The sequence below is a fragment of the Dermacentor variabilis genome, unplaced genomic scaffold (genome assembly GCF_050947875.1).
Source record: "Dermacentor variabilis isolate Ectoservices unplaced genomic scaffold, ASM5094787v1 scaffold_16, whole genome shotgun sequence".
NCBI classification, from domain to species: domain Eukaryota; kingdom Metazoa; phylum Arthropoda; class Arachnida; order Ixodida; family Ixodidae; genus Dermacentor; species Dermacentor variabilis.
The window spans coordinates 9,739,224-9,765,504 of record NW_027460324.1 but is presented as its reverse complement, the minus strand read 5'-3'; the positions used below and the strand labels follow the sequence as shown (position 1 = coordinate 9,765,504).

At 47.4% G+C, this 26,281-nt stretch overlaps 1 long non-coding RNA gene across 2 annotated transcripts in view; it reads left to right on the top strand.

Moving 5' to 3' along the window:
* The first annotated feature begins 14,282 nt into the window (after positions 1 to 14,282).
* The window catches only part of LOC142568059 (uncharacterized), a 37,660-nt gene continuing 25,661 nt past the window's right edge, over positions 14,283 to 26,281 (top strand). For both annotated transcript variants that reach the window (XR_012825359.1, XR_012825358.1), the window contains exon 1: positions 14,283 to 14,417. This is a non-coding gene — a long non-coding RNA (uncharacterized LOC142568059). The remainder of the gene's footprint in view (positions 14,418 to 26,281) is intronic.

Below are 26,281 nucleotides of genomic sequence, written 5' to 3'. Positions count from 1 at the left end.
CCAAGTATCCTTTTCCGTAACTATTGCTCGAAATGGAATGTCCGGTTTGTGGGTCTTTGCTGCGAAGAATATGTCCAAATTGAGATTTTTAGCCTTTTTTACAGATGAAGCTAGTTGCTCTAGGTTGTGGTTGTGCAGCAGCGACAGTGCGCGCTCCTTAACTTCAGCGGGCTTCAGATCTATTGCTCTGAAATTGTTTTCTATTGCATCTCGCGCTTTTTTGCAGAAAATATTCTCTGGCACTACAACAAAAAAGCCTTCCTTATCAGAGGTCAAAATATGAAGGTTTCTACTCACAGCATAATCTACACAATTGTTTACAGTCTTATTTTTCGAGCGCCTCGCTCCTGATCGTCCCAGCGCTTCCACACACTCTGCTATGAAGCGTGGCTCAACTTAACTGATACGCATGTGTGCTGGATGTATTGCCCAAGGTCAGAAAAACCAATTTTAAATTTTCACTCCGCACATTCCAAGGTTGTAAAAAACGGCATTGCGTTTTCGGTTTTATTTTCCGCACTTTCAAAATCGTGTTTTCACAAGACGTCTAAAAGTTTCTTAACACAACTGGAGCGTTTGAGAGCGTCAGGTTTTCGAGAGGATGCTATCCGCATGACAGTACAGAAACTGGTTAAACGTGTGAAATTAGGAGCCCCCTCAAGAATAAATAATCCAGAGCCTGCTGACAAGAAGAAAAAACTGGTTGTAATTCCATATGTGCATAAACTATCCCATAATCTCAGCAGGCAGATTTGATATAAAGGTTGTTTTTTCTGCCCCTAACAAGTTGATCAAAATTTGTGGTAAGATCGATAGGAAATTGGCCCAGGCTGCCTCCACTCATGCTGGGAAAGGCTGTACTGTTAAGCATTTGTCCCCGTTTGTGCGCTGTAGAATGGGAGTTGTGTACGAACTTCCATTTTCCTGCGGTCACGCATATATCGGTCAAACAGGTCGTTGCCTTAATATTAGATTGTCTGAACATAGGCGCTCACTAACGGGTAATGCCTACTCGCATGTCGCGCGGCATTGCTCTGAGCATGGGTGCACTCCAATATATAAAGACACCACAATACTTTTCACGCACAAAAATCAGATTACGAGGGAGATTATTGAGGCCTTCTATATCAGAAAAAAAGGGTCACGCTGTGTAAGCATGCCATCGATAAATTTGCATAATAGTGAATTTGAATTTTTAAGCAGCTCCATAACGTAGTATTAGATTAAATAGTTTCGCGTGTTTTTTGTTTTTTGCCTGCGCACTGATATGACGCCATGGATGGGAGAGCACGTGGCTATGGGTTGTGTACTTAAGTGTATGTATGCCTTCGAATAAAGTTAGTTGTGAGTTCAGCGCTGTCCTGTGTGTTCCTGCCTTCTGTCGTCGTTTTTTCGCGCTGCCCCTTCAAGATGTTAGGCCACAGCAGACAAACGGCCAGATGCCGAGTATTTCTGTGCCACGAAGTAATCAAGAGGCGAGTGCCTAATGCGGACGAAATCGAGTGCATCGAGGCTTAGAACGGCAGAAAGCTCAGCTACTTGGTAAGGATTCATTTTGCAAAACAGAGGTGAGGCGTGCAGACAGGACACAAGAGTAGAGAAGTGGGCGGCGCTCGTGTTGTTTGCTTGTAAATACTCTACTCTTGTGCCCTGTCTGCACGCCTCACCTCCGTTTTGCATAACGAGTGCATTGTTACGTTTCACCTACGACGCGCGGTATAGCCGGCGCGGATGCAACGGACGCTGGGGCTTCGTTCAAAGCGGCGGACATTTTGGCCCGTTCGGCGCCGCTGCTACGCCTCCCCGCCAAGCGCGTCCAGGCATGTTCCAATGCCACGTGTCTTCGGTGTGCGTGTGTGTGTGTGTGTGCATGTTGGTGCCCACGCTTGTCAAAGCGCGGCAGCCGGGGAGAGGAGCTCCCCCAACTGTGAGGCGAGGAGGTCTGGCGGCGCCGGCCCGGCGGATGCGTCACCTACTCTTCCCAACGTTTCCGAGCGGCGCCGGCCCGGCGGATGCGCCACCTACTCATCCCAACGTGTCCGAGCGGCACAGTCACGTGCGCGTCTATAGAGGCGTTCCTTCTTGCCCTCAACTGCGAGCGTATAAAAGCAGCTGCCCCCGGACGCCAAGAGGGAGGCTCCGATTTCTTCAGTTGAGTTACGTGCTCTCCCGTCTCTCCACTTCGGTCGACCTGACCGCCCGCTCTTATGCTATGCTAGAATAAACAAGTTGTTCTGTTACCAGTCGACTCATGCTTTGCCGGGACCTTCGGATGCTTCCAGTTGTGCCCCAGGCCGCCAGGCCAACGCTACCCTTGGGGCTTGCGACCCAGGTGCAACAACGGGCGTCAGCGCTGAGTTTCCAACAACTGTCTGCCAGCGGTGAGATCGCGACAACGGAGGCCAGCAGCGAAGATATGCAGTTGACTGTATGCTGAGCAGCACAACGACCATCCGGGAGCAGTGCAACGAGCCCTGTGTGATGACTGGTTGCCTGCAGCGGAACGACTGCGCTGAATTCTTGGCTGCGAGGTTTGGTGAGTGCGGGACTTTCTTCTTCTGAGTTTTGCCAGGCTTTTGTTAGTGTAAGAAACAGAGCTGGTAATTGTGGTTGTCGTTGCTGCCGGGTTAGTTTGCGGCAAGACAATAATAGGCAGTAGAGAAAGCAGCATTCAGAGCATCCATGGATTTGAAGTCGTTGCGCAAACCGAAATTGTTGGAGCTTGCAAGAGAGTTGGGTCTGGATGTCTCAGACAAACTCAGAAAACCAGAACTGCTAAGGGCTATTCTTGAGTTAGAAGCTGAGGATGACGAGCTGTCGGAATGCCTTGAGACCATTGAGGAGAGGGAGACGGCAAAAAGACAGGAGCGCGAAATTAAAGAACAGAAAGAGAAAGAAGAGCGTGAACGTAAAGAACAGAAAGAGCGAGAGCAACAAGAGCGCGACCGTCAACACGCTTTAGAAATGAAGCGTCTCGAGGTAGAGATGGAACGCGCTCGTAATGGAAGTCAGGCACACGGTGCAGGAGAACGAGTATTGTTCAAAATGACTGACCTGATGCGGCCGTTTAAGCTTGGAGAGGACATTGGTTTGTTCCTGGTTAACTTTGAGCGAACGTGCGAGAAGCAGGGGTTCTCTCGGGAAACGTGGCCACAGCGCTTGCTCACTTTGTTACCCGGCGAGGCGGCCGACGTAGTCGCTCGCTTGAATAGAGAGGAGGCAGAGGATTTCGACAAAGTGAAATCGAGTCTGCTAAAAAAGTACAGGCTGTCAGCGGAGGCGTTCCGTCGGAAGTTTCGGGAAAATGAGAAAGGCAGAAGTGAGTCATATACGGAGTTTGCGTACAGGCTTATGTCAAACATGCAGGAGTGGCTCAAAGAAGAGAAAGCGTTTGGTGACCACGAGAAAGTTCTGCAGTGTTTCGGGCTAGAACAGTTTTATAGTCGGTTACCTGAGAACGTGCGGTACTGGGTCTTGGATAGGCCAGACGTTTGCACGGTGGCTAAAGCCGCTGAGCTAGCCGAAGAGTTTGTGACGCGTCGGGCTCGCGGAGCTAAGGACGGTCAAAAGGGTGAATTTGGATCGAAGTTTGAGAGGCCGAAGTTCACACCCATGAGAGCAAAGGGGAACACACGTAGTGCGGATGCGAGTGAAAGCAGTGCGACCGAACCTAAGGAGACGGCGGCAGCCGAAGCCGAACGCAGAAAGCGGTTCGAGACGAGGCAAGCGCGCGTTTGTTAAGGCTAAACCCCATTAGCGCGATTTTGTGCGCGACAGCGACGAGCGACGGGTTTGCGCGACGGATCAGGCCGTCGCTTGAACAGATCGCTCAGTCTTGTCGCGCGGTCGCTCGGTTTTGCAAATCTAGAATTCGTCGCTCGTCGCCCGGAAGTGCTATGAGCGACTAGCCAATAGCGCAAAGCCGGAACTGGATGTACGTAACTCCAGTACTTCCGATTGTCGCACGGAACGAGCAAACGATTGAATTTTTATAGGTGCGAGGATAAGAACCTACTGCAAGACTTTCAGAAATATTTTATGCTGCTTTTTACAGTAAAATACATCAACTTAAGTTAATAAAGCACGCGTCACGCTAGTTTCGGCGCCTATATTGCTGCCCTCATACCGGCAACACTGGGGAGACGTCGCTCGAAGTCATCGCTCGCATGGGCTGCAACTTGTAGGCGACGAGCGAACGCGACAGCCATCTCCATCGCGTCGCCTGTCGCTGTCGCGTGCAAGATCGCTTGCATGGGGTTTATACTTTATACGTGCCAGAAGCCGGGTCACTTTTCGGCGCAGTGTCCAGAAACAAAAACAAAAGTCGTGTTTTTGTCATTATGCAGCACTGACGAGAACATGAAGCTTCTCGAGCCTTACATGCGAGACCTCCTCGTGAACGGGAAAGAGTGCCGAGTGCTTCGCGATTCCGCAGCTACGATGGATGTAGTTCACCCCTCTTACGTAGAACCCGATATGTTCACGGGCGAGTGCGCATGGATCAAGCAAGCCGTGGAAGCTCATAGCGTGTGTCTGCCCGTAGCAAAAGTGCTTATTGAAGGACCTTTCGGAGCACTTGAGACGGAGGCCGCGGTGTCATCTATGCTGCCCCCCCCAGTACCCGTACCTATTTTCGAACAGGTCCGATCACCTCCTGCGCGAGAAGGGGCTTTTGTTTGGTGAGGCTAGCGTTCAGGCCTTAACCAGATCGAAGGTTCGGGAGCTCGCTGCAAAGGCGGTAGTTGCGGGGCCGACGCTGTCGAACAATGAAAAAGGGTCAGAGGCGCAGCAAGCTGATATTCAGAGCACGCCCGAACTGAATAAAATTGAGCCTGTAACGTTAAAGGCACCAGATACTGGAGAGGAAATTCCCGATGCGGGAAAGTTAGAAGAGCTATCTGCAGATTTGCTCATCGCGCCTACGTCAGACGGACTTAATAGGTTGCTAAAAGTCAGCCGGTCGGCTTTGATAGCCGAGCAAAAGAAGGATGGCAGCCTAGAAAACATACGCTGCATTGTCAAGGAAGGTATCGCCAAGAAAAATGCTCGCTTTGTGGAAAGAGGTGGGGTCCTGTACCGGAAGTATCTAGACCGCAGGGGAGTGGAGTTCGATCAGCTGATCGTTCCTCAATGCTATCGTCAGGATCTGTTGCGCTTGTCGCATGGGGGTTCGTGGTCCGGACACCTAGAAGTTAAGAAAACTAAGGACCGTCTCTTGCAAGAGTACTATTGGCCAGGGTGTTTTCGGGACGCAGACCACTTCGTGAGGTCATGTGACACCTGTCAGCGGGTGGGCAAACCAGGGGACAAATCGAGGGCGCCGTTGAAGTTGGTACCTATCATTACGGAGCCTTTTAGACGGCTCGTTATTGATACAGTGGGACCTCTGCCGGTAACAACCACGGGGTACAGACACATTTTGACTGTGATCTGCCCAGCGACAAAGTTCCCTGAAGCAGTGCCGCTTAAAGAACTCAGCTCAGTTGAGATAGTCAATGCACTACTGTCCATATTTGCGCGAGTTGGTTTTCCGGCGGAAATCCAATCAGATCAGGGCACAGTGTTTACTGGCGCTTTGACGACAGCCTTTCTCGAAAGGTGCGGGGTAAAGCTGTTACACAGCCCAGTGTACCACCCCCAGTCGAATTCCGTTGAGAAGCTCCACTCCGTCATGAAGCGCGTGTTGAGAGCATTGTGTTTTGAACATGAAACTGACTGGGAGCTGTGTCTGCCTGGGGTGATGTTTGCATTAAGGACCGCGCCGCATGCGGCTACGGGGTTTTCGCCAGCTGAGCTGGTGTACGGTCGCTCGCTGCGATCTCCGCTTCGCATGCTTCGAGAATCGTGGGAAGGCAGGGGCGACGACCCAGTCGTGGTGGAGTACGTGCTTAAGCTCCTCGAACGCTTAAGAAGGGCACAGGAGTTGTCAGGTGAAGCAATGGCAAAGGCCCAGCAGAGGGCCAAGGTTTATTATGATCGGACAGCCAGGGCCCGTCGTTTCGAGGTGGGCGATGAGGTCATGATATTGCGCACATCGCTAAAAAACAAACTCGACGTGCAGTGGGAGGGCCCAGCACGGATTGTTCAAAAGCTGTCGGACGTTAACTACGTGGTGAGTCTGCCAGGAAAGCGGAAAGCACAGCAAGTTTACCACTGTAATCTGCTCAAACCTTATAGACAAAGGGAAGCAGTGGTGTGCATGACGGTAAACGTTCCTGAAGAGCTTCCGGTCGAGCTTCCGGGACTAGGCTCAGTGACGAACAGGGAAGACACCGGTCAAGTCATTAGTGACCTTATCAGTAAAGCGCCGCTGTCGCCTGAGCAGAAAACCGAACTACACCAGCTCTTACAAGAGTTTCAAGGTCTGTTCTCTGAGAGGCCTGGTAGGACTTCTGTACTTACTCATGATATAGAACTTACCTCCCCAGAGCCAGTACGATCCAAGGCGTACCGGGTGTCACCCCGCCAGCACGATATTATGGAGGCTGAGGTAAAGAAAATGCTACAGCTCGGTGTTATTGAGGCTAGTGAGAGTGATTATACCTCCCCTTTGATTTTAGTTGAGGTACCGGGCAAGGAACCTCGTCCTTGCGTCGACTACCGCCGGCTTACTTCCATCACTAAGGATCAAATTTATCCGATCCCTAACATCGAGGAGCGCCTTGAGAAAGTTAGTAGCGCTCAGTTTATTTGCACCCTAGATCTTGTCAGGGGTTATTGGCAGGTTCCACTTACAGAAGAGGCTAGTAGGTATGCGGCGTTCATTTCACCAATGGGAACATTCCGTCCTAAAGTGTTGAGTTTTGGTTTGAAGAACGCGCCATACTGCTTTTCAAGCCTCATGGATAAAGTGTTGCGGGGACAGCAAGAATTCGCTTTACCGTATCTAGACGACGTAGCGATATTCTCCGCATCCTGGTCTGAGCATATGGCACACTTGCGGGCAGTGCTAACCCGCCTGCGCGAAGCGGGCTTGACAGTCAAGGCTCCTAAGTGCCAGTTAGCACAGGCCGAGGTTGTCTACCTCGGTCACGTGATTGGTCAGGGTCGTCGCCGCCCCTCTGAAATAAAGGTGACCGCTGTGCGAGACTTCCCGCAACCGCGCACGAAGACCGATATTCGGTCGTTCTTAGGTGTCGCCGGCTACTATCAGAGGTACATCCCCAGGTACTCTGATATCGCGGCTCCCCTGACGGACGCTCTAAGAAAAACAGAGCCCCAAACAGTCGTATGGGACGAGACAAAGGAAAGAGCTTTTAGCGCCCTAAAGAGCGCCCTAACAAGCCAGCCTGTGCTACGATCGCCCGACTACACAAAAGGGTTCGTTGTTCAGTGCGATGCTAGTGAGCGAGGCATGGGCGTTGTTCTGTGCCAACGGGAAAATGGAGAAGTGGAACACCCCGTCCTGTATGCTAGTCGTAAGCTGACCAGTCGTGAGCAGGCGTACAGCGCCACCGAGAAAGAGTGTGCGTGTCTCGTGTGGGCCGTTCAGAAATTGTCATGCTATCTAGCCGGCTCGAGGTTTATCATTGAGACGGATCACTGCCCTCTCCAATGGCTGCAGACCATCTCTCCCCAAAATGGCCGCCTCCTGCGCTGGAGCCTCGCTTTGCAACAATATTCCTTTGAGGTGCGTTACAAAAAGGGGAGTCTCAACGGTAGCGCCGATGGCTTAAGTCGAAGCCCCTAACGTAGGAATCAGCCTCAAAATTGTTTGTTACTGGTGTTTTTCTTCCTGAGGCAGGATTTTTAACATATTGCTTTTGTGTAGTGTTTCAAAGTGATGATGTGCTTTCTAGTGCAATTTTCCAATTTGTGGACGCGGTCTGAGTGCTGCTAGACTACTGTAAGGAACTAGGCAGTGGTATAAAAGGGGAAAGAGCCTGGCAGGGCTTAGTGAGGGTTGTGCCGTGTTTGCTGACTGAGCGGTTGAGTTTCGGCGTAGTTCTAACGCTTGCCGGGAACGAGAACAAAAATGTGAACTCTCCCGACGTCACTTTGCAGTGTCCTGTGTGAACCTGAACGAGAGAACGAGGCCTTCTCTGTGCGCTGCGCTCAAGAAACGTCGAGGGACGCCTGACTTCGGTTATGAGCATCATCGAGCGACATCCCTCCGGACAGCGGATGCAGTCCCCTGACCATCGGGATCTCCTTCCCCCGGCGGGGCGGTCTGTTACGTTTCACCTACGACGCGCGGTATAGCCGGCGCGGATGCAACGGACGCTGGGGCTTCGTTCAAAGCGGCGGACATTTTGGCCCGTTCGGCGCCGCTGCTACGCCTCCCCGCCAAGCGCGTCCAGGCATGTTCCAATGCCACGTGTCTTCGGTGTGCGTGTGTGCATGTTGGTGCCCACGCTTGTCAAAGCGCGGCAGCCGGGGAGAGGAGCTCCCCCAACTGTGAGGCGAGGAGGTCTGGCGGCGCCGGCCCGGCGGATGCGTCACCTACTCTTCCCAACGTTTCCGAGCGGCGCCGGCCCGGCGGATGCGCCACCTACTCATCCCAACGTGTCCGAGCGGCACAGTCACGTGCGCGTCTATAGAGGCGTTCCTTCTTGCCCTCAACTGCGAGAGTATAAAAGCAGCTGCCCCCGGACGCCAAGAGGGAGGCTCCGATTTCTTCAGTTGAGTTACGTGCTCTCCCGTCTCTCCACTTCGGTCGACCTGACCGCCCGCTCTTATGCTATGCTAGAATAAACAAGTTGTTCTGTTACCAGTCGACTCATGCTTTGCCGGGACCTTCGGATGCTTCCAGTTGTGCCCCAGGCCGCCAGGCCAACGCTACCCTTGGGGCTTGCGACCCAGGTGCAACAACGGGCGTCAGCGCTGAGTTTCCAACAGCATCAACCCACATATTAATAGCGTAGGCGTTTTATTAACTGTGCAATATTTTCAACACTTCCTTGCATGCCATTTCATGTGGAATATCTTTTCTGGTCACAAATTTGTGCAGCGAATCTATTTGCATGATTGACTCTGGGCCTGCGGGAACGTTCACTTGCACTTGATGCTGAGTCTTTTACATGTATCCATAAACTGAAGATATGCACATCAGATCCCTGCGAGCATTTTCAAAATTCAATTATTTTAGACAACAGGCACATATGCAATACTGACATAATCCCGAGTACGACTAAGCAGCTGGGACACATTTTTGTTGACCATACTCGCAGGTAAAATAAGTAGATCATGTGGACAGCTCCAGCTTATTCTCCTTAAATCAGTGTGTACAAGGGGTATGCAAAAATAATTTTTTTTCTCGCGCACCGATTATTTTGCTGTATAAGCAAGAGAACCCACCACGTTAGTGTAACGTATCTTGCACATCACACTAATATGTGCTTTAATTTACCAAGTGAGATGAGTTACTTTTATGGCTCATTCAGTCATATCACACTGCAAGCTGCATTCATCAATCTTCAATTGGATTTTGCAAATGTTTAATGAAACATGTTTCCCTTTTATGCAGATATGCAATGGCAAGCCCTTCCGTGTGTTCCAAAGGTAAAATTTAAGCTCTAAATTAAAAAAGACATTTTTAGTCAGAAACAAGCAAAAATGGTGAATGCAGAGTATCGAAGCCCAAGGTACAGAAATTATGAGAAGTGTCGAATGATTTTAAGGAAAGAGTCGTATTTGAAAATGCAAGACTCTTTAGTGGAGGTCAAGCAAGTCAGTATAGGCAGAATACTCTGCAAAATTATGCGAGTGAGGGGATGTCAAACAATGGGTCAGGAAATGCGTTGTTTTTCTGCAAAACAAAAGCTGATTGCCATTACATAAGTCATTTTAGCATCATGAGACTGGTGCTTGATAAATTCAGAAATAAATCAAAAAACAAGACAAGCAAAAATAAAAAAAAAACAATTTAATGATGCTCTCTCCACACTGGGATAAATAAAAACAAACACATCACATCTAATGTGGACATATCAGACGCCTTGTGAAACACTAAAGGAAAAATTCAGTTTCGAGCTATGGAACTTGCCGCATAGATGTGGGGGGCCTTGCACTAATAGTGATAGTTACCACTGCATTTAGAAATTGAAAGCATTCGTGCAGACAAGGATGATTCTTTATATTTTTGGCTACCACTTCAAATGCCTCCACCAAGTGTTACAATGCTGCACGCAGCCATACTAAGGGTCTCGCAGCAACACCTGCAGGTAAAAAGCAGAAACAGTCAAAGTCCTGGTGTGTACTGGACACTGCGTTTGAAAATTTTTGGGCAAGAAGAGTGCAAGAAGCAGACATAACTGCATTGATTTCAATAATTTCCCATTTGAATGGCCTTTTCTTTTTGCTTAGACAATGCTAACGCCTAGTCACAGCAGCTCCCTCATACAGACTCCGCAAGCCAAGAGGCCGTGGAGGCAAATGCAGGTAAGAGGCAAGAAGCAATAGCACTGGTATCGACATTCATCTAATTTCTTTCTTTTTCTTTCGTTTAGGCAGCCAGCACACCTCAAACAGCCACCTTGACTGCGGGTGTGTCACCCTAGTCGCCAAGGAAACATTTGAGGGAAAGCGGCAGGCAATATGAACAGCCACTTCTCCATGTAAACGATACTCTTTCTCTCGGATGACTCCTACGCCTCTCCACGCCAGCACACTCGTGCACAAAGATGCCGTGGAGGCACGTGCAGGTCAGAGGCAAGAAGCAGTGGCACTGGTGTCGACATTCACCCAATTTCTTTTTCTTACACTGAGGCAGCCAGCACACCTCGAACAGCCACCTTGACTGCGGGTGTGTCAGTAGATTCCTGTTGTACATCTGCTCATAATAAACTTCAGTAAACTTGAACTTGATAATAAACTTGAAGGCAAATGGGACATTGATGCATTGTATTTTTAAACATTTATTGTACACATACAATATATGTTATACTTTGCAGTGCTACAGAGCGTATTTTGAAGCTTCCCCCTATATTTTGCACCTTTAATTACGTATGTGTTGTGTGACCCTCAATGCAGTTCATGTTGTAGCAGCTGCTTTGTCTGTGTATCGCACATTGGCTTAAGCTCGTGATATCCACATACTTCTCTCATATATACAAAATAAAGTTCTATGTAGTCCTCAGTGTTACAACATAAAATGAAAGTAAACAATCCGATCGTGGAATTGTGTTTAATACCGTGGTTCCTATGACAGTTACTGACAAGTTGACAACTTGAACTGGTCAATTGGTCCATAACCTCCTCTATTTTTCAAAAATAAAGGAGGCTATGGATCCGTCATGGCAAGGAATTGTATGTATACATAAAAAGAGGGGGGTATGTGTGTGTGTGTTTGTAGTAGAGGGTATAGGATTAGGGCGGTACGAAAAAATGTACCAACACCGTCCTCTAGACCCATTGCGTTAAGGTACCGTAACAAAGCGTATTATGCATAAAGTTCACACAACCAGCTCCGATATTACTGCACACGCCAGGCGACGCGAGCTACATTTGTCATGACGCATTCGCGACTGCACCGGATGCCCTCCATATTATTCTTTAATCGTGCACACTGCACCGAGGCAAAAGAAAGATCATGGGCGCAGGTGCCTTTAAAGTATCTCGACCTTGCGAGGCTCTGCTGCGCGTGCCAGGGGAGCTGTCCGCGCGAACACTCCCTGGCACACACCTGCCTCGGCGGCCCCAACCTACGTACCGTTCTGCTTCGAGCTTTGATCCCCCCACTGTCCCTTGGGTGCCCTGGAGTTCCTGCGCCGCCTGCTTTATTATAATCTCAGGTGCTCTCCTGAGACTTCCGTTTGTAGGTTACATGTGCCCTACCCCAACTGGACCAGTGCTTATAATAATAAAAAAGCCCGATCTATCTTCGCGACGATAGATAGCGAAAGCGGCATTTGCAACATACCGCGCCCGTGCGAAGAGAATTACGGAACGCCAACGAGGAATCTGACCACAGCTTCGAGCTCGTAACCTCGTCGAGTGACACTCCTGCAACAGGCGTGACCGCTGAAAACCGCATATCACCGCAAACTTCAACAGGATCATCCCTCGGTTGCATAACTGCCACCTGTACGGCCAACATGGACCACACCCGCAACATAGAATAAAGAACCAACTTATAAAGCCCAAACACACGGCTGCACGCACATATCACGACAGTACAAGCGAGACGCCATGATGCCATAGAATAAAGAACCAAATTAGAGAAGGGAAACTGTACCTTCCGCCGTGGTTCGAAAATAAGCAGCGGCAGCGCATGGAACTTACTTAGGCGGACGCCAGATGACGTTGCTCAATCCGAAATCCGAATTGCTCTCGTGAAAGCAGCTGAAAAAACTTTAAAAGATAGACGAATACCAGACAGTTGGCGACAAAGTAGAATGAATTTAATTTATAAAGGTAAGGGGGAGAAAGACAGAATTCACTCGTATAGACCGTTGACCATTACATCGGTAATATACAGGCTAGCAATGCAGGCAATCAAATTAAAGCTTCAAGCATGGGCAGAAAATAATGGCATTTTGGGAGAGCTTCAGAATGGCTTTAGAATAGGTAGGCGTTTGGATGATAACTTGTTTGTTCTTACTCAGTGTATTGAAATATCAAAAGCAGAAAGCAGACCGTTGTATGTGGCCTTTTTGGACATTACAGGAGCATACGACAACGTAGACCGCAGCATTTTGTGGGATATTCTGGAAGGGGAAGGCTTAGGTAACGATTTTATACAGCTTTCGGGAGAGATTTACCTAGAAAATACTGTTTGCGTTGAATGGGAGGGGATGAGGAGCGCGGAGAAAGTTCATATCAACAAGGGACTGAGGCAGGGGTGCCCTTTATCCCCGCTGCTGTTTATGATGTACACGGTGAGGATGGAGAGGGCGCTAGAAGGAAGTAATATCGGGTTTAATCTCTCATACAAACAGGCAGGTACAGTAATAGAGCAGCAACTCCCAGGTTTATTTTATGCGGACGACATTGTGTTGCTCGCAAACAAGCAAAGTGATTTGCAACGTCTGGCTAATATCTGTGGACAGGAAGGCAACAATTTAGGTTTGAAATTTAGTGTTAGAAAATCAGGTGTTATTGTATTCAATGAAAACAGTGAACAGACAGTGGAGATACAGGGCCAAGAAATACCTCGGGTAACAGAATATAAATACCTTGGTATATGGATAAACGAAGGCAACGGATATATGGAAACACAGGAAAAAACCATAACAGTCAAGGGGAAGAGAAATGCAGCCATAATGAAGCACAGAGCGCTATGGGGATACAATAGGTACGAGGTCCTCCGAGGTATGTGGAAAGGGGTAATGGTTCCAGGACTTACTTTTGGAAATGCGGTTGTTTGCTTTAAATCAGGGGTACAATCAGGACTCGACGGGAACCAAAGGTCAGTGGGTCGCCTCGCATTGGGCGCTCACGGGAAGACTACAAATGAAGCTGTGCTAGGGGATATGGGCTGGACTAGTTTTGAAGTGAGGGAAGCTCGCAGTAAAATTGAGTATGAAGAACGGCTGAGGAATATGGAGGAAAGTAAATGGGCTGGGAGAGTGTTCAGGTATCTGTACAGGCAAAACATTGATTCACAGTGGAGGAAAAGAACTAGGAAGCTTACCAGCAAGTATGCGGCCTGTGGGGTGGGCAACACAGCAACAAAGAAGGTCAAGCGGAAAGTCAGAGAGGCTGAATTAATCTCATGGGTGGCGGCAATGGAAAAGAAACCTGCCATGAGTAACTACTTAAGGGGAAAAAACGAAATTAGGAAAGAAACCATTTATGATAACTCAAAGGGAAGCTCATTACTTTTCGAAGCGAGATCAGGATGCCTTAGAACACGCACCTATAAAGCGAGATATAAGAAGGAAGAAGAAGCATGTGCTTGCTGCGGTAAAGCTAGGGAAACGACGGAGCATATTTTATTAGAATGTGAAGACGTCTATCCAGCGGTCGATTTAGGCACCACTGGCCTCCTTGAAGCCCTTGGGTTCAGCGGGAGCAGTGGTAAAGCAAATAGGTCCGCAATAGACATCAGTAAGAGGCGATTGGAGGATTGGTGGAAGAAAAGTAGGGAAACGACAAAAGACGGAGACGTACAAAAGCACAGTTCGCAATAGGGTATCAGAAAATTTGGACGTGGTAGTTCATAGTGGTTTTTTTTCATTGGTGAATCTAGGTAGGATATTAGGCAGCATAGTAGCACGAGCTTGGTGGCGCAAGCCACTGCCCCGTTCCAAAGGGGACGCTCATAACATCCATCCATCCATCCATCCAGCGGAAGTGCAAATTTTTTTTTTTTAGAACAAAATTCAATATGGCCGTTTTTTGCCGGTCGCGTACGCTGGTACGCACCGTGCTTGCCCTGCAGGCTATGCGGCATGCCTCAATGCCTTCGCTGCCGCGTAGCTGGTGCGTTCTAATTGCCAAGAGCCTCTACTGACGCCCATACAAACAAGCCACAAGTGAGTGAACAGAACCCGCGATTTTATTGGCAGAAGACAAGCAGTGTACATTCTCGTGCAATAGCAGAAATAAAATTTGCATGTCAAGATACGCTGGAATCATTGATGCGAGCTCGTAAACGGCTCACCGTCGTCGTCGCACGTGGTGGTCAGGTTAACGAGCAACAACCAGCAGCGGAAACATATTGGACAGAGTGTGCCACTTCTTTGCAGCGACAGTCGCCGTTAAAAATGCCCGAATTGCATTGCGAAGCAATCAGGAGACGCAGTCATCTGCTGCCGTAGCCTACACAGCGACATGGGCTACCCCAAATTTCAGCCGTTCACTCCTTTCCAACCAGCACGTTTCTTTTCTTTCGGTGGCCGCTAATGTGTGGCTCACACTTGGTGTCTCACATTGTCTCACTATGGACAAGTCGCTTTCGTGGGCATCGCCTCCATCAGCTACTTTTGCGGGCCTTTCCAACCATCTGGCTATCAACTTCATACGCATCGGACTGTGTAAGCACGTATGCTGGTCTCCGTTCATGCCTAATCGCGGCCGAGAAAGGCCAGAGGCACAATTTGCCCATTGCTGCAGCAGGAAAGGGCGAACGGGGAGCACGAATCACGGTGCATGAAAATTGGGAGTCTATGTCGCTGTGCAGGCTGCAGGAGCGAATGCTTACTTCGAGAGACTGCTTCCCAGTGCAACCGACCAGGCCGCAATATTCTAAATATATAACACTGCGACTGTAGCCAAGTGACATAACAGCAAAATTAACAGCAATCAATCACCACATAAGGTTCAGACAATACATTATACATTGGCTACAAACCATATGGCAACAGTGAGCATTCACATACACGGGTCTCTTACGGTACATTCAGCCGTTGACCTACAGGCGTAATGCTTGCCTTCGTCGCACGTGGTGGTCTAGTAACGAGCATCAACCAGCAGCAGAAACAGATTGGACAGAGTGTCCCACCTGTTTGCAGCGACAGTCGCTGTTAAAGATGAGCAACTTGCAGTGCGAAGCAATCGGGTGACGCAGGCATCTGCTGCCGCAGCCTATACAGCGACATGGACTACCCATAATTTTAGCATTGACTCCTTTCCAACCGGCACGTTTCTTTTCTTTCGGAGGCTGCTAATGCGTGGCTCACACTTGGTGTCCCACATTGTCTCAATATGGACAAGTCGCTTTCGTGGGCACCACCTTCATCAGCCACTTTTACGGGCCTTTCCACCCAACTTCATACACGTCCGACCATGTAAGCACTTATCCTGGTCTCTATTCATGCCTAATCGCGGCCGAGAAAGGCCAGAGGCACAATTTGCCCATGGCTGCAGCAGGAAAGGGTGAACGGGGAGCACGAATCACGGTGTGCATAAATTGGGAGTCTATGTCGCTGTGCAGACTGCAGGATCAAATGCTTGCTACGAGAGGCTGCTTCCCAGTGCAACCGACCAGGCCGCAATATTCGAAAAACATAAAGCTGCGAGCGTAACCAAGTGACATAACAGCAAAATTAAACAGTAATCAGTCACCGCATGAGGTTCAGACAATACATTATACATTGGCTACGAACCATCTTCCAGGCATAATGCTTGCCTTTGTCGCATGTGGTGGTCTGGTAACGAGCGACAACCTGCGGTACAAACAGATTGGACAGAGCCTCGCACCTGTTTGAACCAACAGTTGCCGTTGAAGATGAGCAACTTCCATTGCGAAGCAATCAGGTGACGTAGGCATCTGCTGCCGCAACCAACACAGCGACATGGACTACCCGGCATTTTAGCGTTAACTCCTTTCCAACCTGCACATTTATTTTCTTTCGGGGGCCGCTATGTGTGGCTCACACTTTGAGTCCCACTTTGTCGCAATGTGGACAAGTCGCTTTTATGGGCATCACCTTCGGCAGCCATTCTTGCGGGCCTTTCCACCCATACGGCTATCAACTTCATACACTTCGAACCATGTAAGCACATATGCTGGTCTCCGTTTTGAGCAAATCACGGCCGAGGTAGGCCACAAGCACAATTTGCCCATGGCTGCAGCAGGCCAGAACGAACGGGGCGCACCAGTTACGGTGTGTGTATACTGGGAGTCTATGTCGCTTTGCGGACTGCAGGAGCAAATGCTTACCTCAAGGGACTGCTTACCAATGCAACTGACCAGGCCCCCACATCTGAGAAACGTAACACAGTTACCACAACCAAGTGTGGCAGCAAAACCAGATTCTGCAATCAATCACTTCAGTGTAGCTTGCACAAAGACCCAGGCTATCAAGGAAGAGGAGCAATCATCAACGACACTAGGAATATGGAAAATGAGAAAGCTTGCATTCAAGAGAGAAGCCACTCTGCTCTGCAAGCAAATTGAAGGCTAAAAACATCAAGAAAAGTAAAATGGTGCATAGCACATGTGCATAGGTTAATGCAAGACGCATATCGATGCTGCATCAGCTATTTCAGGAGAGGAATTGCGCATGACAACATACACTAGAAGATACTGCTACAGATATGTTAGGCTGCTAGACAGTGACTGGTATTAAGTATCAGCGAAGAATCGGTTGACCTTTATATTTGGATGAGGATGACTGATCTCTAACAAAAATGGGCAATGAGAAAGCTTGCATATATAGAAGAAAAATTACACTTGGCACAAACGGAATTAACATGGCTAGGAAGCTGATTAAGGGCAAACTGATGGAACTCGATCTTTTGGCCAGCGTCGTCCGTGCTTGGTCAGATGTTGCAGGTGCATCTGAAGACGAATTTCTAGAAAGTCCTTTTTGAGTTACCTGGATGACTCAGCCAAAGGTCCGTGCTGGTGGAATGGTGGCTGAAACTCTTTTCAGTCTTGACACAGTCCTCTGCAGACTTGATATCTCATTCATATTCTTCTGCATGTGCTTCTTTGTTCTTGGTGTAAAAGCCTTGCAAATTCGGCTACAGCCCCTTCCTGTTGGCGCAGATAGGAGCTCCTGTGACGACCAAGATGTGCTTGGCATAGACTCTGTTGGGGCAAAACGGTGACACATGAGATACAGCACAGATTAGCCAAATTTATGTGTGTTTTATATGTTCGAACCAATTATACTGAACCATAAATATGAACAAACATTCATATCTGCTGCAAACAGCAAGCCAATAAAGCATATATCAAACATATTTATTTCTGAACCATGTGTTGTTTACCTTGTAGTAGTAGCCAATGTCCACACAATGACCTTGTTGTAGCAGGCAGCAGCTTCTGTTTAGTGCGTGGAGTGTGTTGCTTTATACTGGTGCCGTCCTCATTACTGCATGTCTGGAACAGAAATTTTGACTGAATCAGAAATTGAAAAAGCAAAATTTTGCAATATGAAATGCAAAAAGGTGTGACATATATGTTGTAATGATTTGCGACTACAGAACACATGCAAATGTACACCGTCTGTTCTAGGGTGCTTAAGCAGCATGTTAAATAAATATTGCTATTGTCCATAAAATTGATGTCTGCCTAACTACAATGCATGTCAACAGCACAAGTACTATTAAGATCACAAATGAGAACATTTGTGGGTTCATTTATACACTAGAAGTGATCACACTGCTAGTTCCACGAGCAAATGCATGAAAGTCATGAAGCTATTAGAACTGATGCATTATTTTTCTGCACGAGCGTGATGCACCGCTTCACTACTGCAAAAATAAATGCCCTACGGTAAACCAATCTGAACAGCAAGAACATTTGGAACCAACAAGTACGAAATATGGGTGAATTATCATGCTTGCAACTGTTTAATACATTAAATTCTGTACTTTCACTTCATTTTACCAAAGGATTATTCGGTTTTGTGGACGAAAGACGTTGCCGGCGGACTCGAAAAAAAAGTTTAATATGTATATTGATAAGGCTACTCAGTCGCCTACAACCACGGCTACAATAACATGAAAAATGAGACGCGCGTTCCGATATCGCTCTTTCTTTCCTGGTTGTGTGTGGAGTGCTTATCGTCAAAATCGTCAAAAGCGTTTCAGGGTCCCTTCAAAGGGACCCTGAAACGCTTTTGACGATTTTCTACAAACGTATTGAGTCGTTAGAGTAGGTCCTTCTGATCATTAATTGACACATCTAAGTGCTCCGCGTAAAGCGTGTAATTTATTATAAGGTTTTAAATATGCACATCGCTGCCGATCGCAGCGCACTGCTCGGCGGAATTTTAAGCCGCCCCTACCCATATGACCGAAATCACCCATATGACGTCAGTGGGGCGAGCTATCCGATTGGCTGACAAGGGCGCGTGATCGATAATTTTTCCAACTTTATGGTAAACAAATGATCTTTGTAATAGTTGGAATGTTAGTTAATTTGTTTTTATGAAAAGAAAGTAACATAAAGAGAATGCACAAGAATAGTTTTTCAATACACTTAAGCACTTCCAGCACACAGCATGTGTCGTCTGCTTGTGTTACAACGTACTCCATCTTGAAGAGAGCTCCGCGGTCAGAGTCGGTCTCAGTCTTTTCGCGAGCGCTATGATTCGACTTTGTTGCCTTGTGGACTGCAAACGTAGCGACTGGCAATATGTCAAGCTGCGACATCGTGTCCCTCTGCAAGGCAGCGTACGAGCGAACTGGCTGCTGCGCATCGGACTGCCGCTATCCGATCGGCGCCAGGATTTGCGCGTTTGTGGCCGTCACTTTACACCGGAAGATTACTAACGCAATAGCGTTTCCCGAGTCCAGTATTAGGGAAAACGCAAGCGCAAGGGGACAGAGTCTGGCCGCTTGACTTTGCCGTAACGGGATGAGCCATGAGATGAGCAGAAGGGCAAATGCGAATGGTCTGCACGGTGCGGCCACCTGGTGGCACAGAGCTCAACCATACACAGTAGCAGCAACGAAGTGTATTCTTCTTTGCTGCTGGTGTGTATTTTTCGCAGGAGTGTAATAATGAACACGTTGTTTTTATAAATGTTTAAAATGTTTTACACTTGGTTAGAGCAATATTAGCGCTTTGTTTGGCTGGTTAAGCGCTGCACCAACAAGTGTATGGACCGTGCAGACCGATCAGGCCGCTCACGTACGTCTACGCTAAAGTTCCTTCATCAGCTTGAGTTTATGCCTACAGTCATTTGCCGAAATGACCAGCTTGCCTGTGGTTACCGGAATACAAGACACGTTCGGCGCTACGACAGAATGCTCGCAACGCACGCTGCTTCGATAGCTCTCGCTTGGGGTCGACGGCCAAGCGGCTAGCGGAGCGGTCTCGCGCGGGCGGGGGCGGGCTCCAAAACAACCGGAAGTGGACTATGTGACGTGGCATCGTGACGCTGAACCAGTGAAGGCGGAGCTTAGCCCCACTCGCTCGGCGAACAAGTTGAGGAGGAAAAGCATGGCTAGGAAGGAGGGTAGCTTCTAATCGATTGTAGCTCCATTAATACGTAACGCTTCACTTAAATTATGGTGCAAATGTTCTACTTAAGCTGTACCCTACACGTCTACAAAATTTGTCCGAACCGTTTCAGTGGCCCTTTAATTGTGAATACTAAAGAGCCGAGAGCCAATTTTCATGGTACCTATTTTTTAATGCAATAGAAAGTTTGCTAGTCAGAGTGTGTAATTATGAAGTGGTAACGTGGAAAAGACCGTGGAACATTTTTTTATCAGAATTTTTTTACCTGCAGTGAGGATGTAGTCTTTCACTGGCAGCTTGTTGGCAGCGGTGGTAGGTGAGCACGATAGTGATTATACGCAGGAATTCGTGGGAGGCAGACAAGTGCGGCCGTAAGTGTGACAAAGTAGTTTGTCTAACAATTCGACGTTCCTGCGATTCATGTTTTCCGAAGTCTTAAGTACTTTTGCCGTAACAGCTACGTGTTTCCATTGTTTCCTGCCCAACTGCTTTGGTATTTAAACACTCAAAGCGAAACCAATCGGATTGAAAACGAAACGACGATTTTACGCGTGATACGCAGTTCAGCGTGTTGCCGTAGCCATGCGTGAGCTTTTGATTTCCGAAGCATAGAATAAAGCGCAAGTGTCTAATACTATAGCAACTGCAATTTTAAGCAATATTTATGTTGTATTAAATAACAGCCGACTTACAGTAATCGCATAGACTACATTCGAAGTACCAAGATTTCATTGCCAGGCCTCGCCACTTACTGGCCTTTGAGATATTCTTTGCCAATTTTAAATTATAATCCCTATTTCAATCCCGAACAGCGTGCCTGTTTCTATCGCCATAAATCATGATCAGTTCATTTCCATCAACATCCCACAACACTTTCTGACCAGTTGTCCTCCAAGCGTCCTCCAAAGGTCTCCTCGATTTGGCTGCACTTTCTGCACTAGTTCAGGGAGTGCAGCACTCTAGCACTCGATTTGCCAGTCCAGCTAGCGCCACCTGCACTTCGGCACTCGATTTGATGTCGTGCTGCACGAGTTCATGTACACTTCGGCACTAGATTCTCCGCAAGTTCTTTTCTCGTGCACGTAGTGCAAGGCTTTTGATAGCAGACGACACATGCACCTCCGTGGCCATGCGGGTGTTGGTAGAAGGCATCGACGGCGCCTGTTATTAGTAACGCAGCACGGACGCCAGTTTTCTTCAGAATGTGTACGCAGCATCTTGTTAAGGGCGCTTTCCAGGTTCAGCTACTGCTAAGTGCACTGAAGGCCGGGATTTTCCCTCAGGTCACAGTCGTTTGTATTAATTTTCACTAGCTTACCGCTACCTCGACGTTAAAAACCACATCGGTAAGTCGTTTGAAACGTTGTGCCATATATGATTCAGAAATGTGTGGAAACCGCGCTCGGTCATGCTTTCTGAATAATGATGCCGAAGTTGAACTAATTTCTAGGTACTAATACATAAATTCTTTCCACAGGACCAGAAAGGCCATTGCGCACACGTTTAAGCTCGCGGCACACACCAACAAAAGAAAAGCCACAGTCGCCCAGTTGCAGCAGACGAAGGCCTGTACGTTCTTGCACTTTTGTCCTCGATATGACCGCTGCACTGAGAGCGCTAGTGTCGCGCTACACTTACACTTGAAGAACTGGCGCTGCACTGGCACGACACTTCTCTGAACTAGTGCAAAAAGTGCAGCCAAATCGAGGAGACCTCAAGTTTTTTTTTCGTGCTTCCATTCGACATCGAGGGAGACCACGAGGGAGATTATGGAGGTCTACTATATCAGGAAAAAAAGAGTCGCGTTGCGTAAGCAGGCCATCGTTAAATTTGCATGACAGTGAATTTGAATTTTTAAGCCGCCTCATAGTGTAACATTAGATTACAGGGTTTTGCGTTTTTTGCCTGTGCACTGTTAATGACGCCATTGATGGGAGAGCACGTGGCTATGGGTTGTGTACATGAGTTTGTGTATGCCTTCGAATGAAGTTAGTTGTGAGATCAGCGCTGTCCTGTGTGTTCCTGCCTTCTGTCTTCGTCATATTGCGCTGCCCCTTCAAGATGTTTAGCTGTTGTAGATGTCAAGGGTCGACCGTCACGGCATCACGGACATTTTTTTACGATGGGTTGCACAACAAGCGATTACCGTAGTAGAATGCGAAAATGTATATACAGATAAAACTGAAAATAACAATGGCTATATTTGGCTACAAATTTGTTTTGTTCTTTTTGTGTTTGGCTACATTTGGGCTACAGTTTCTCTAGCTTTGGGCTACTCCACGTTGTCCGACCTGGCAACACTGCTAGGGACCCTAGTTGCAGTGAAGCACGTCTTCTCTGCAGGCGTACATTTCGGCGGTGCGCGGGGCGTAACGGGGACCGATTTTTTTTGCTAGCAGTACTACGGGTCAGGCCCTTCGTCTATAAATCTGGTGGGCTGTGATGACAAAGGGCATATCTGGTGGGGACGGGGGGCAAGAAGAATAAAGAGATTGTGCTTTGGTTCTGTGCATGCTTGTCGTGGAATGTAACATTGGCGCAGTCTACGATGTAACATTGGCGCAGTCTACGATAGGATAGAAGCCTCTATTATGTGGATAACGCTGAGTATAGCCAGGGACGCGCAACATCAGTCGTATTTTTCAATGTGTGAAGTGGATGAATACATCAAGTATGATTTGCCAGAGAACATCATGACTCCCAAGCTTCACGAGTCTGTCGCCCAAAAGGCTGGGAAGACATTGCAGGAGATTGATGTTCAAGCTTCAGTGAAGGTAAGAATGAAGCACTCTGAATTTCAAGAACACATCATGACGCCGCTGGTGCAGCTGACAGCAAGAACTGCACTGAGCAAGACCGATTCTTCCATGGACTCGTGCCTGCTAGAAATGCTTCGCCTGCAGCAGCAACACGCCCAGCGACAGCAGCAACTCATGGAAAATCTTCTGACTGTTATTCAAGCCCAACAGCGACAAAACAAGTAGATGGTGAAGCCCGACTTTTTTGATGGAGAGCTCAAGCCTCCATCAAAGAGACTTGGATCCAGTTCTACGAACAAGCGTGTGAGAACTCCTGGGAGGAACCCTGCAATCGCATCAGGAACATGCGTCAGTTTCTCAGCGGACGTGCCAAAAAGTGGTATGACATCCATTACGCCGGCCATATGACGGATACATGGAAGCAGTGGAGAACAAGCTTTTCGGCAGCTTTTGACGAAAACACGGTTGAAAGGTGGGTCCGAGCTATTTTTTATAAATATCATTCAGGAAAGGCCCTAGAATATTTCTACGAGAAAAGACGTCTTCTTCAGATGGCGAACACAGAACTACGAGAGTTCGCAGTAGTGCCACTGATTCTTCATGGCTTACCCAAGGAACTTCAGAGGAAGGTGAAAATAAAGTCGCCTAAACCTATCAGAGAACTGTTGGGATGTTTCAGAAACATCTGCACTGATTTTACACCACGAAATGCGCGTCGAACAGATCAAACTTTCGAAAGGGCTCCATGGAGGTCTCGCGATCTCGAAAATCTTCATGGCAGAAATCGAGTCATCAACTTAATCTCCACTAACAGCAGTGACGCTGATCCTGTAGCCTCTCATTCAGAGGAAGCGCAGCCAAAAACTAATAAAAGAGGGTGTCCAGTCCCACCTGACGACAAAAATTTACTGTTTTTCTAACAGCCCTTAGCCTTGTCTACATTAAACTGAATATTAATGGAGACGATATTGATGCATTGGTTGATGGTGGTGCGTCTGTATCTGTAATAAATGGGCGAAAGCCAATGTCTCTTATCAAGGCCGGAGGGCTAGTATCGATGCCCTTGTCCTGAAGAGATGCGACTATAAATTCTTACTTTTGAGACGAAATATGAAGACACTTAAGTTAAACCTTTACTGGAATGAAGTAACTGTGGTGAAAGAAACGTACGAGTCTTTGAACATCACGGACCGCCTTGTTAAGTGTGAAAAAGACATTCGAGAAAAATTCCCTGAACTTATCCATCTAGGCAACAGTCCACTGTTCCCTTTAAGCTGAGAGATGTTACGCCAGTCAGAAAAAAGCCTTACAGTATGCCACACGAATAGAAACCTTGGTTGAAAAATGACATCCAGAATATGTCAAGATGCTGGAATAATACGGCCATCGATGTCGACATTCGCCTCACCTATTACTCTGGCTCCGAAAGAAGATGGATCTCTGCAAATGTGTACTGATTACTGGATCTTGAATAGCCAGACGGACATTTTTCCTTTTCCAATGAGAAATAACTGAAGAAACCAGAGGCTGCAAAATATTCTTTGCAAAACCTTTGCAAAGGATTTTGGCAGATTCCGCTCGAAGAGGAAAATGTATGCAGCCTTTGTCCTTCCATTTGATGTGTACGAATATAGTCATTTGCCTTTTGGATGCAAAAACAGTGCAGCATGGTTCCTAAAGATGATGAATAGTGCTCTCAAGCCATTTCTCTAATTACTCTGTAATGTGTATGTAGAAGACACCATAGTCTACTCCAAGGATGAAACATCACATGCCGAACACTTGACATCTCTTGTGATGGCATTAAGTGAAGCCAAACTTAAAGTGAATTTTTTAAACACAAAATTACATTTCTCGGTCGCATTTTGGACGGAGTCACAAACAGCATAAAAGAGGAGTCCATGGAATGTGTACGACAGATGAAGAAGCCAGACAATGTACATGCAGTCAGAGTTTTTCTTGGCCTTGCAGGACATTTTAGAAATTACATAAGGAATTTTGCAGCACCAGCTAAATCGTTAAACCTACTCCATAAAAATACAGATTTCATTTGGACTGAAGAATGTGAGAAAGCATACAAAGATTTGGTATTAGCCATATCATCAGACCTGGTCCTCACAACACCGGACTTCACTGTTCCATTTGAACTTACAACGATGCATCGAACTACGGAGCAAGTGGTGTACTGTACCAACGAAGCACAAGTGGCAGCAAAAGAGGAAGACAAGTGGTTGGATATTAGTCTTATACTTTCACAAAATCTGAACAAAACTACAGCACAATTGAAAAGGAGGCATTGGTTGTTGTACTAGCGATTAGTAACTTTCGATAGTACCTAGAAGGCACGAAATTCGAACTGCTCACTGACCATCAGGCACTTATTCATTTGCTGAATGGTAGTCAACCGAAAGGGAGGATCGCTCGCTGGATCAGTGAAATTCAACAGTTTAATTTTGAGGTGGCACACAGGAGCAGACAAGATTTTTCAGATGCTGATGCACTTTCTCGACTTCCCATTGTTAGTAACTGTGGGAACGAGGAAAGTGTGAACTCATTGAAAATGTGGGAAGGCATAGAACATCTGATGTACTTCGATGGAAAGTTTCACGTACCGGATACACTGGAAACAAAAGCTCTCAACCTCTATCACGACAGTCCAAAGTCAGGAGGGCATGACAGCTTCTGGAGAACATAATACAAAATGAGAAGATTCACATGGCCCGGTATGAAGAAATATATTAGCGATTACATTAGCTCTTGTCAACAATGTCAACGGAACAAAGCAAAATATAAGCAGAAGACAGACAGCATGATTTTTCCACCTAATTCAAATGTGCCGTTTCAAACCGTACATGTTGATTTCGCTGAACTGAAGGAAAAAAGCGAAGGAGCGAAGAAAACACACTCCTTTTTAGTGTACATTGACGAATGCTCAAGGATGCTAGCTGCCAAGCCAGGAAAAGAAAATGCTGATGCTGTCATATCTCTCTTGAATAGGGACATGTTTAAAGGATTGCAATGTGTCATATACGATAATGGCCCTGCATTCAAGAGTCAGGCATTTGCAAGGTGGGCAAAAGACAAAAACATTACCCTGAAGCTCACAGCACCATACCATCCATCAGCTAATGGACTAGCAGAGCGAGCTATCCAAGATATAAAACAACATATAAGTATGTACGCAGGATTCCCAGGAGGGTGGAAGTGTTGCCTACAAGCAGCTGTGTCGCACCACAATAGATCTCATACGAGCACTCTCGGATGCAGTCTTCAATACGCTGCCTTTAAGGAGACTGCCTGTTTGCCTGCGGACGATGTAGCTGGCATAACAGAGAAGCTTAACTTGCAGGAAATGAAGAATAGTTCAGAACAGCAAAGGAAGCACAGGGAAGTGATGAAGAGAGCATTTGACAAGCGTCATAACACAAATATTCCCGCAATTGCGTTAGGTGATATGGTTCTGGTGCGGAAAGGATATGGTTGTCCTAACACAAAACTTGTGGGTCCGTTTAAAATGGTAAAATTGGCTACAAAACAAGGAGTACTCAAGACCATCGGCTACATGACAGAAAACGGTGCGATGAAAATAGAAGCCATGCCAATGTCATCCTGTATTTACAGCGGATGACTGAAACAAAGCCCGGGAGAGTTTGATGGGCCGTGATGACAAAGGACAGATGGCGTGGGAACGGGTGGAAGAAGAAGGAGAATAAAGAGA